At 39.2% G+C, this 11,123-nt stretch overlaps 1 protein-coding gene across 2 annotated transcripts in view; it reads right to left on the reverse strand.

Annotated features, from left to right (window-relative positions):
- Positions 1–10,880, reverse strand: part of LOC114299145 (uncharacterized) — an 86,129-nt gene extending 75,249 nt beyond the window's left edge. For both annotated transcript variants that reach the window (XM_082912676.1, XM_082912675.1), the window contains exons 1-3: positions 10,445–10,880; positions 10,148–10,248; positions 9,468–9,678 (exon numbers count right to left, since the gene is read on the reverse strand). The gene's annotated coding sequence lies outside the window, so the exon portion shown is untranslated. The remainder of the gene's footprint in view (positions 1–9,467; positions 9,679–10,147; positions 10,249–10,444) is intronic.
- Between the last annotated feature and the right edge of the window lie 243 nt (positions 10,881–11,123).

Genomic DNA, 11,123 nt, shown 5'->3' on the forward strand with positions numbered 1-11,123 from the left:
GCAGTTGTTAGGGGATCTTATCTCTTGTCATGAGGAGACATCCGTTCCAACTGCTACTCTTCCAGTGCCCTTTGTTCCCCCGTCATGTTCCATCGGTTTAGATTCTTCTCCGTCATCTCCTCTACAGGTTTATCAGCGGTCCCAAGCCCGTCGCGTGGTTTCTTATGGCCCAGCTACTTCATCTTCTGTGTTTGAGGTTCCTACCCCTCCTCTACCTATGCCATCTGATGATGATTTACTTATCGCATTGCGCCAAGATAAACGTATTTGTACTCAGCATCCTATTTCTAATTTTGTTTCTTATGCTCGTCTTTCCTCTAGTTTTCACTCTTTTGCATATAACTTGTCTTATCTTTCTATTCCATCTCATCAACCGGCTATATCGATGTCGGGTTGGAAACATACTATGGATGAGAAGATGAGTGCTCTTCATTAGAATCAGACTTGGGAACTTACACCTATTCCTTCTGGGAAACTTGTTATTGGTTGTCATTGGATTTAGACTGTTAAGTATCTTCTTGATGGTACTGTTGAGCAGCTTAAAGCCCGTCTCGTGGCCAAAGGTTATACTCAAACCTATGGCGTTCATTATCTTGAGACCTCCCCTGTGGCTCGCCTTAATTCTGTTAGGATTCTCCTCTCTATTGCAGTTAGTCAGTCTTAGCCTTTATATTAGCTTGATATAAAGTATGCCTTTCTTCATGGCGATCTCAACGAGGAGATCTATATGGATCAGCCCCCTGGCTATGTTGTTCCTAGTCATGTGCATATGGTCTGTCAGTTACAGAAGGTTTTGTATGGTCTCAAACAATCTCCTCATGCTTGGTTTGATAGCTTCATTACCTTTGTGCTTGCATATGGTTTCCACCGTTCAACTTCTAATCACTCTGTTTTTATTCACAACTCATCTACTGGGGTTATTGTTCTCATTGTTTATGTGGGCGACATCATCATCTCTGGTAGTGACTCCACCGGTATTGCTGATCTGAAGCTTTATTTGGGTAAGCAATTTCACATAAAGGACTTGGGTAATCTACAGCATTTTCTTGGGATTGGGACGGGGTTTGTTTCTTTCTCAACGCAAGTATGTTCTTGATCTTCTTGTTAAGGTTGGTCTTCGGGGCACTCGTCCTAGTGATATACTCTTATGGACTCCTCGGTTAAACTTGATGGTGAGATTAGAGAGTTGTTTCTTGATATTGGTCGGTATTGTCATTTAGTTGGGAAGTTGATTTATCTTACTATGCATGCCCCTCATCAACCACATTTTGATGGTGTGTGTCGTATCTTGCATTATCTCAAACGTGCTCTAGGTCGAGGCTTATTTTATCATCCTTCTTCCTTGACTAACACTAGCATTAGTGATGCTAATTGGGCCGGCAGTCAGACTAACCGTCGTTCTACATTTGGATATTACACCTTTGTTGGAGGTAATCTTGTTACTTGGCGTAGCAAGAAACAGCCAGTTGTTGCTTGTTCAAGTGTTGAAGCTGAGCATCATGCTATGGCGCATACCACTTCTGAGATGTTATGGGTTTGTTCTCTTCTGCAAGATTTTGGTATTCGTGTTCCAACTCCTATGAGCAAGAGCTGTGATAATCAAGCTGCTATTTTCATTGCTAATAACCCCGTGTTTCATGAGTATACAAAGCATATTAAAATTGATTGTCATTTTATACGAGATTTGTTGTTGCATCAACAATTTATGACACCATATGTTCGCTCTGATGATCAAGTAGGAGAGGGAGCAGGAAAAAGAGGCAGAAATGTGCAAAAGCTCAAGAAAAGAAAAGGACAAAAGAGAAGAGAATGTGACATTGAGGGAGCAAGAGAGAGAAAGCAGCAACATTAAGGCTGTGCTTTGTTATGTTCCAAACACATTTCCACCGACTGATTTAAGTGTGGTGTTTGTTTTGAGCTTTCAAATTATAATTCTACACCCACTTTTAAAAACTCCTTTCCAGGCAGGAAAATTGGGCTTAACCCGGACGTCCGACTGGTTAACCAGAACAGTGTTCGGTTTTTTTTTTTTTTTTTTTTTTTTTTTTGACAGCTATTATTTTTATATTGTAAATAAAAGATAATTTCAGAATTTTTTAAATTTTTATATGAGCTTTGAATAGAATTTTGGATTGTGTTTTTAGTTATGAGTTGTAAGTTTTTTAATCAAATAACTTTTCTAATTTCAAAAACTCAAAACTCCCTCCAAAACTCAATTCAAAACTATTTTCAAAACTCATAATCAAACAAATTTTCCATACTCAAATCGTAATTCCAAAACTCACAAATTCAAAATACAATTCTATTCTCAAATCATATTTAGAAAACTCTACCAAACACTACCTAACTTTTTCTTCTGATCCAGGCAACCCTCATCTTTCAAGTTAGGATTATACAATAAAAAGACCCCGCCCCGGTATCCTCTTGCTCGTGTCAAGACCTCACAAGACAACGTGCTGTCTCACTAAGCCAGCCATGTGCCAAACATCTTGCCAATTAGTGATGTTAACACTCCACACATTTTTATTTTTGTTTTGATCGACAACAAAAGGAATATTATTACAGTCCTCTTCAAATAAAAATAAATTAAAAAAACACCACCAAGCCTAACAAATAAACAAACCAGGCATCACAAATAGCTCTCCAATCTCTATATATCAAAAGGCATGGAATCCTTTCAACGCAGGTGAAACTGAAGCCCAAAATGATGCCAAGTAACACACTCTATCCTACAATGGCTTTGTGCCATCAAACTTGTCCTTAAATATCCTTGCATTCCTTTCCAATCAAATTATTGGATAGCTTAATATACATTATTGGGCCCATTGCCTAACAGCTTAAGATTTTGGAATAATTGGTGACTTAACATGGTATCAAAACACTACACTTGCCACAACTGTCACAAGGCAGGTGCCATTCTTTTATCAGAGTTCTCTAGGATGGGAGTTTACAGGGGAAATTATTCAGAGGTGAAAATTGAGCACAAGATTATTATCATTCAGAATGATGAAGCGTCAAGAGGGGAGCTAGTAGAGATCATTGAAAGGAACCGAATATGAAGTTTCTCTTTGAAGATTGATCTGGGAGGAGTTTTTTGGGCAATGCAATCTCTGAGAGAAGAATGGGGGAAAATCAAGGATGAAAGATTTTTCGGCAAATACAGTAGCAAATCAGTAGTATTTTGTTTACAGAGGTTCAACAACAAGAGAGGAATCTTCATAGAGTTATCAAAATGGAATTCAGGGGGAAAATGCAGTAACATAGTGATTCCGGCAAGAAATAATGGTTCTGGTTGGGCAGAAACTGTTCAGATGCTTGGAAGAATTATTAATAGAGATTTCAATGATAAGACGACGGAGGGGGATATGAGGAAAATGATTAGGGAAGGGGAGAGTCAGAGAGGGAGTTTGATGAATGGGGCTCAAAGAAGTTCTTCTCATGTTGATTAGGATGAATGTCAGGAAACAGGGATAAACAGAGTACGTTGACTTATTCAAAGCTGAAGCATCAAAACAAGAGATTATCTAATGATTTGGATATGGATCAAGCTGTGATCTGTACTAGAAGTGATTTTTTCATCAGCTGGGATCAAATTGAGAAGGAAGTGAGCAAATATCTTAAGCAAATTATTGTTCTTCGTCCGTTCCAGTTAAACCGAGCTTTGTTCTTTGCTAAAAACAATGAGGCGGCGGAATCCTTTGGCGAATATGGTTAGCACTTCTTTGATAAAGGAATTGCAGTGACAGTGGAGAAATGGATGGGATATAAGCACAATTCTTCAGAGCTTATTGCATCGCATGCAGGTTGGATTGCTGTTTGTGATCTACCCTTCAATTTGTGGAATCAAGGGACTTTCAAGTTGATTGGAAAAAAATGTGGAGGTTTACCGGAGATTGATCGAAGAACCAAAACATTTGATAACCTGTTTGAAGCAAGACTGAAGGCAAGAGGCTCTGATTGTGGCTTTTTGCCAGCAAGAATGGAGTTGGAGATTGCTGGGATCTTTGTTCAAATTCGCATTAAGCCATTGTCAAGATCTATTAGGAAGATGGGCAATGGATTTTCCGGCAAGATTTCTCAGGCAGATCCAGCAGCGGAGGTGGGGAAGACGAAATGCTGGAGGAGATGGGCAGGACACACAGCATATACAATAAAGGGAAATAGTAGGATGTCAAAGGATCAGAGATGGAGATGGAATCGAGGTGTCGAAGGAACTTGAATCGAACGAGATGTTATCTGAGAATGCGGAAGAGGTTAGAAGGGATGACGAGGATTTTATTGGGCTGAATAAGTTTTAGGGTCACAGCCCAAATGATCTTTGAATGTCAAATGGGCTTGGCAAATTTCAGCCCATGGCTTTGCAAAGGGGCTAGAGTTAGAAGTTGGGCCAAGATTAGAAATGAGCCCATTTGTTATTATAGAAGAAGGGGATTAGCACAATGGCCCATTATTAAGACAAGAGGATCAATCTTCTCAAACCCAGGCTTTCATCCAAAGGGGAAATGGGTCAGATCATGATATTTCACGGATTAGGGCTTCTTGTTCACCTGATACACTTGATGGAGGAAGAAGAAGGTCGATGGGTGGTGCGAGGCCTAGCGAAGCACTGGGTGACAGGCAAAAGATCTCTGAGGTCCCAAAATCAGTCCTCAACGAATCCGAAATTCATTTGGGCTTAGCAAACATTGTCGACAGATCAAAGGATGATGCTCTGTTATGCGGAATATTGATGGCTAAGCATGAGATAGGAGGAGAGGCTGCGATACTTGATGATGAGGTCATTGGGAGAGATCAGCTAGTGAAGGATGTGGAGGAAGGAAAGTACAATACCCATGAGGTGTTACAAGTTCTTGAAGGCTACAGGTTAATTTACAGCTCAAATGAGTCAAGATTTCCAAAGGATGAAGATGATAATAACTAACTGTTAGAGGAGGATTGTGATCCCAAATTGAATTGGCTTTTCCAGGATGATGAGATTCTGCCACCTTCTTGCACAAGATTCACTGAGGTCCTAGACAGTGAGAAGGCCTTCGACTCCAAAAAGATTGATCATGCAGAGAAAAGGTTTAAGATTCACATTCTTCCAGTTCTAAGCACACTGTGAGGCCTAAGGGTGAGAAAGTCTTTGACTCTTGTGAAAAAGTATGTTGACTCTTTTGACAGCGACAATATGAACTCTTCACTTGCTAATCATCTTCAGTGTATTCAATCTGAATCAGTTCTTGGGCCCTTTTTTCTCACATCCTAGTAGTGTTTTCTACAAAGAATGATAATTTTCTTCAGTTATCTGCGAGTAGGTCCTCTACTAGTGATAGGTCGAACCCACAGGCGATTAACATGGATAACCATAGGAATGATCTTCTGATGGAAGTGTCTACTAATCATAAGCTTCAGAAGAGCAATGTTCTTGGGAATGGTGGTGATGAATCTGAGATGTGGTTGAGGAAAATGAGCAAGTATGTGTCTTTCCCTTTGAAGGAGGGAAAAGTGCCTCACTTTGTACAATTGCTTGACACTCTTGGTCTGTCACTAGTTAGGAACAATGGAATGAAGCCTAGGTCTAGGAGTGTGGGGTTTGCATCTCAGGGGGTAGTAGTCATAGAAGTTTGGGGCTTAGAAAAGGGATAAGGAAACTAAGGAATCTTGAAAGTGGCATCAATTATGAGGGTTGGGGGAAGAGACAAGGGGTGATGTTGGTTGTCGATGAAAATTTTGAGTTGGAATGTTAGAGGACTGCGGTCCTGTAGGAAAAGGGCAGTAATTAAAGAGTTTTTGAAAGTTCATCAACCATATATACTGATGTTTCAAGAGACGAAGAATGAGGATTGTGATAGGGTTTTCATTAGGAGTGTTTGGAGAACCCGGTTTAAGAGATGGGTTGTTTTACCTTCTAGTGGGAGATCGCAAGGAATTTTGATTATATGGTACAAAATAGTTGTATTGGAGTGTGAGATAGTTGTTGGGGTTTTTTCATTGTCCATTAGATTTAGAAACCGGGATAACAAGAAATGTTGGTTGACAGGGGTTTATGGTCCCAACAAGCCTAGTAGTTGTCAGGCACGATGGGAGGAGTTGGCGGGTTTATTTGGGCTGTGTTCTCCTAATTGGTGTGTGGGTGGGGATTTCAATGTGGTTCGGCTTAGTTCGGAAAAACTCAATAGGGTTTCCACAAATAGGAGTATGTAGGACTTTGATTCTTTTATAAGGGCGTGCGATTTGATTGATCTTCCCTTGAGTAATGCTCGGTTCACATGGCCTAATCTTCAGGAGAATCTTATGTGTTGTAGGTTGGACAGATTTCTTTATACTTTAGGGCGAGAGGAGTTGTTTTTGGATATAAGGCAAGAGGCTGGGCCAAGAGTTTGTTACATCACTCTACAAAATTCTAACAAAAAGTGCTTTCTAAGAGACTTAGGGTGGTCCTTGGGGAAACCATTTCTTCTACACACGGTGCCTTCGTGTAGGGAAGGCAGATATTGGATGTTCTCGGTTCACATGGCCTAATCTTCAGGAGAATCTTATGTGTTGTAGGTTGGACAGATTTCTTTATACTTTAGGGCGAGAGGAGTTGTTTCTGGATATAAGGCAAGAGGCAGGGCCAAAAGTTTGTTACATCACTCTACAAAATTCTAACAAAAGTGCTTTCTAAGAGACTTAGGGTGGTCCTTGGGGAAACCATTTCTTCTACACACGGTGCCTTTGTGTAGGGAAGGCAGATATTGGATGTTGTCTTAGTGGCTAATGAGGTAGTTGAGGAGTATAGGGGATTACATAAGGAGGGTGTTGTTTTTCGGGTTAATTTTGAAAAAGCATATGACCAAGTTGATTTGGGCTTTGTGGATTTCGTTTTGGAAAGGAAAGGGTTTGGATCTAGGTGGAGAAGGTGGATTTGGGGGTACTTGTCGTCATGCACTATGTTAGTCATTATGAATGGCAAGGCTGGGAATTCTTTATCACCATTTTTGTTTATTCTAGTCGCTGATGTATTGGGTCGGATTATTGACAAAGCTAGGGATAAGAGTGTGGTGCCATTGAGGGTTTTGTGGTGTGAAGAGATAGGATTGGAGTCACTCATTTGCAATTTGCGAATGATACCATATTTTTCTCATCAAAGGAGGAAAGTAAAGTAAGTAGTTTGCTAAAGATTTTGAGAATTTTTTAAATTGTATCGGGCCTCAAGGTCAATCATAGCAAAAGTAGTGTTGTGGGTATTAATCTGGGAGATAGCTATGTGCAAAGGGTGGGGGATATGTTGGGATGTTCCATTGAATCCTTTCCTCTCAAATACTCGGGGCTTCCATGGGAGGAGATCCTAAATTGACGTCCTTTTGGGAGCCTATTCTTGTCAAAATTGGGAAAAGATTGGAGAGATGGAAGCGAGCTTTGTTGTCTAGGGGGAGACGATATACTCTGGTACAATCCGTATTAGGCTCTGTTCCTATTTCTTTTCCCTATTCAAAATTCCAATTAGCATTGTGAGGAATATTGAGAAATTGATAAGAGGTTTTCTTTGGGAAGGGTGTGAACAGGGTAAAAGGGCTCATTCCAATAATAAAAATAATAATAATAAATAATTGTATCACCTACATACTGTAAATGAGGCATGCAAATCTTGTCCATCCAATAACAAACCTATCAACTAATCCAACCTCCCTAGCTCTATCAATCAACCTCCCCAACACATCTACCACCAAGATAAACAGGGAGACAAAAAAAAAAGACAAAGAAGAAGATAATGGGTCAACTTATCTCAAACCTCGAGATGCCCTAAAGGTTTTCCCTGTCTTTCTATTGACAATGATTGATACATCACAAAGCTAAAAAAACAAAACAATCCAAATTTAATAGACACTACCTAATTATGAAAAACAAAGTACATAAACAAAATAGCATAAATCCTAATAATCTAAAGGGTAAATATCACTTCACATAGTTAATATATTGACCGATTCTCACTTCACCCCTTAAGCTTTAAATTTTCCCAATTGAGCCCTTACACAATTTGACTTTTTGTATGTATAATCACTTTGGAAAATCCATGGAAATGTCACCCACTTAGCCTACGGAAATGTCACTTTGTCTTAACCAAATAGGCCTCAAGGCAATCCAAGGAATTTTCAAAAAAGAATTGCCCTTAGATGTATGCTATACTATAACTTATTTATCGACATTATACAAACTATAACTAAAAATATATACTTATATCTTCCCACCATATTTTGACATAATAGAGCATTTTAAAAACTACAAGATTGACCACACCACGTCATACTCGTTCATCAACCTCCTACCATCATCTTATGATCCCCACCCCCCTCCCTTCCAACTTGTCCACAAACTTGCCACACAAACACCATATTGACCCCACCATCACTAACTCCACTACCAGAAAACCCATAACCCACTGATTTTCTCCCTCACCTCTATGCTTAGTCTATAACTAATTGGAATACATCAACAATCATAAACCTCTGCTAAACATTCCCAACCAACTTGTACCACCTCTACCTTGTGCATACACCTCTCTCCACCCCACCCCCAAACTTAGGCACCATGACCATGACCATCACTATATCACAACCACCAACTGCACATGCCCCCTTCTCTCTCCACAGAACCACCACACCTCCACCCCACCATCAAATCCAAGAAACATCACCACCACAACACTCCACTATCCATGCCTCTCCATCTCTTGCCCGAGTCCAGCAATCCACTACCTCTACCCTCCACCGCCACACCCATCAAACCAATAATTGCCACCAAAACTAAAAACCACAACACTCAGAGTACATATATATGGAGAGAGAGAGAGAGAGAGAGAGAGAGAGAGTAATTACATTCACAAAACCCATCCACTAGTCCACCAGCATCAGCACCCAAGCCACCACCACAAACCCAAGCAGCTGCCAGCAAAATCAGCCCCACATTGCCACTTAAACCACCCCCGCATCTCAATTAAACACCCCTACCCCACCACATGCGCACCCCACTCCAAATCTAACATTATTTTGTATAACATTGCTACATACATTTACTGATCTAGATCAAATATACTATTATGATGATGATGATGACAACTCAACTCAACTCAACCATCCATGGGGTTGACTGCATGAATCCTATGTTAACATCGGCAATAATTTCAGTGAAACCACAACATATACATATATAGTAAGTGATCGAGTTCAAATAATTATTCCACATGCAGTTAATTAAGGCCAGCAGCCCCACCTCATTCCCCCTATGGAGGGTTTGTGGCGTTTGCCTAGGTTTGATTCATAAAAAGGTGGGAGGAGGGTTGTCCCCACCCAAACACCTTCCATGCACATCTTAAGAAAGGATATCCTTATTGCATGAAATAAAAACAATAGTACATTAATGATCTCAAGAATTAGAAACTTTCAACCACATCAATTATACAAATATAGAGGGGGGAGAAAAAAAAAAGGAACTTGTCATATTACCATTATTTATAAATTGTTTCATGGTAATCTCATACTCTACAAGACCACGCACAAGTATACACCAGCCAAGGGCAATATACCGGTCCTCTTTTCTTCTTATGATGCCGGCAAGATTTGTTGCAAGAGCTTGGAAAATAATTTCATCTTGAAAAAGCCAATTAAAAAGTAGCATTGCTTGGTTACCATGCTTTGATTCCTTGTGTTTCAATGACTGGGGAAAAATTAAAAAACAAAAGAGGATATCAATGACAAATTATAAACAAAATTTAAAGAAACTGATATTATTAAAAACAAATAGGCATAAACCTTCTAGTGAATAAAGAAGGGAGGGACTTGCAACAGGTAAAAGGATTGGGAAAACAATGGGTGCAGTGCTGTGACGGAGTAGAAATTTTAATCCCCATAAACCCAAAGAAAGAGACAAGGAAAAAGGGAGAGAGAGAGAGAGAGTTCACAGCAATGCAAAAGGATAAAAAGAAATTTCCAAATTATATTGGTATAGTACATCAATTAAAATGACTTTTAAATTGAAATGAGAAATGGGTTTGTTTTTTTTTTTTTTTTTTTCAGAATTCCATCACTCCCTTAAAATGGTAATATGAAATTAAATTTTCTTCTTGATATTTAATTAACTTGAAATAGAAAGGACAAACAAGAATGAATTCTGAAAGTTGATGTACATGTTGAGTAATGGGAACGAGGATTTCATCCAAAGAATCCTCCCTCTGAGCTGCTTCTCAAACGTAGGTGTGAAGAATCCACAGTGATTCTTCCAAAGTAACTGCAATAATGCAATAATACCAAGTTAAGATTATTTCATAACTTGAATAACATACAAGAACAAATTCAAAGTTTTAATAATTCTCTGTCCAAATTTCAGTAAACTTGTCTTTCTTCAAAAGTTGTAAAGATCACTCAAGATTATTTGCTGTCTCTCTCTCTCTCTCTCTGAAATGTTTTGGCTTTGAAAAACGTACCAAATGAGCCTCTTTTGGGAGGAGAGTGGAGTCGATAAATAGCGTCTTGAAGCTTCTTGGGACGGGCACTGAGCAGAGTGCTCACCACTCGACTAAGCGTCGCTGATACCATCGAGTTGGAGTTGGAGTTGGAGTTGGAGTTGGAGACTGTTGATGGCCAGAGAACCTGCTCGTCTTCCATTGGTGAGAACAGTCTGGTATCGATCAACCCTTGCTTTAGGGGGTTCAATTCGAAGCTAATCGAGTCAGATTGGGATATATAATTGGCACAACAGCAACAGCAGGGGATAGATTAATTGAAATTTGAAACTAACGAAAGCAAGGCAAGGAGTCAAAAGTAGTTGAAAACTAGGGTAGGGTTTTTATTCTGGCAAGTCGTAAGCTTTCTATACCACATGCCGGTGCAAATCGAACTTGTTTTATGCTCCATTTGGTAGACCAGTTGGAAGCCAGTTGGATAGTGATTATTAATTATGATTTATCGGTTATAATTTTAAATATAAGTTAGTGATTTATAGATTATGAATTATGACTTATCCGCTATAATTTTAAATAAAAGTTAGCAAAGTGATTTATAGATTATGAATTAATAGTCGATAGATTATAGTTTTAAATATACCGTTATAATTTTAAATATAAGTTAGTGAAGTGATTTATAGATTATGAATTAATAGTCGAT

This window comes from Camellia sinensis, unplaced genomic scaffold (assembly GCF_055761805.1).
Source record: "Camellia sinensis isolate YWXY unplaced genomic scaffold, ASM5576180v1 Unanchor4, whole genome shotgun sequence".
Classification (NCBI taxonomy): Eukaryota; Viridiplantae; Streptophyta; class Magnoliopsida; order Ericales; family Theaceae; genus Camellia; species Camellia sinensis.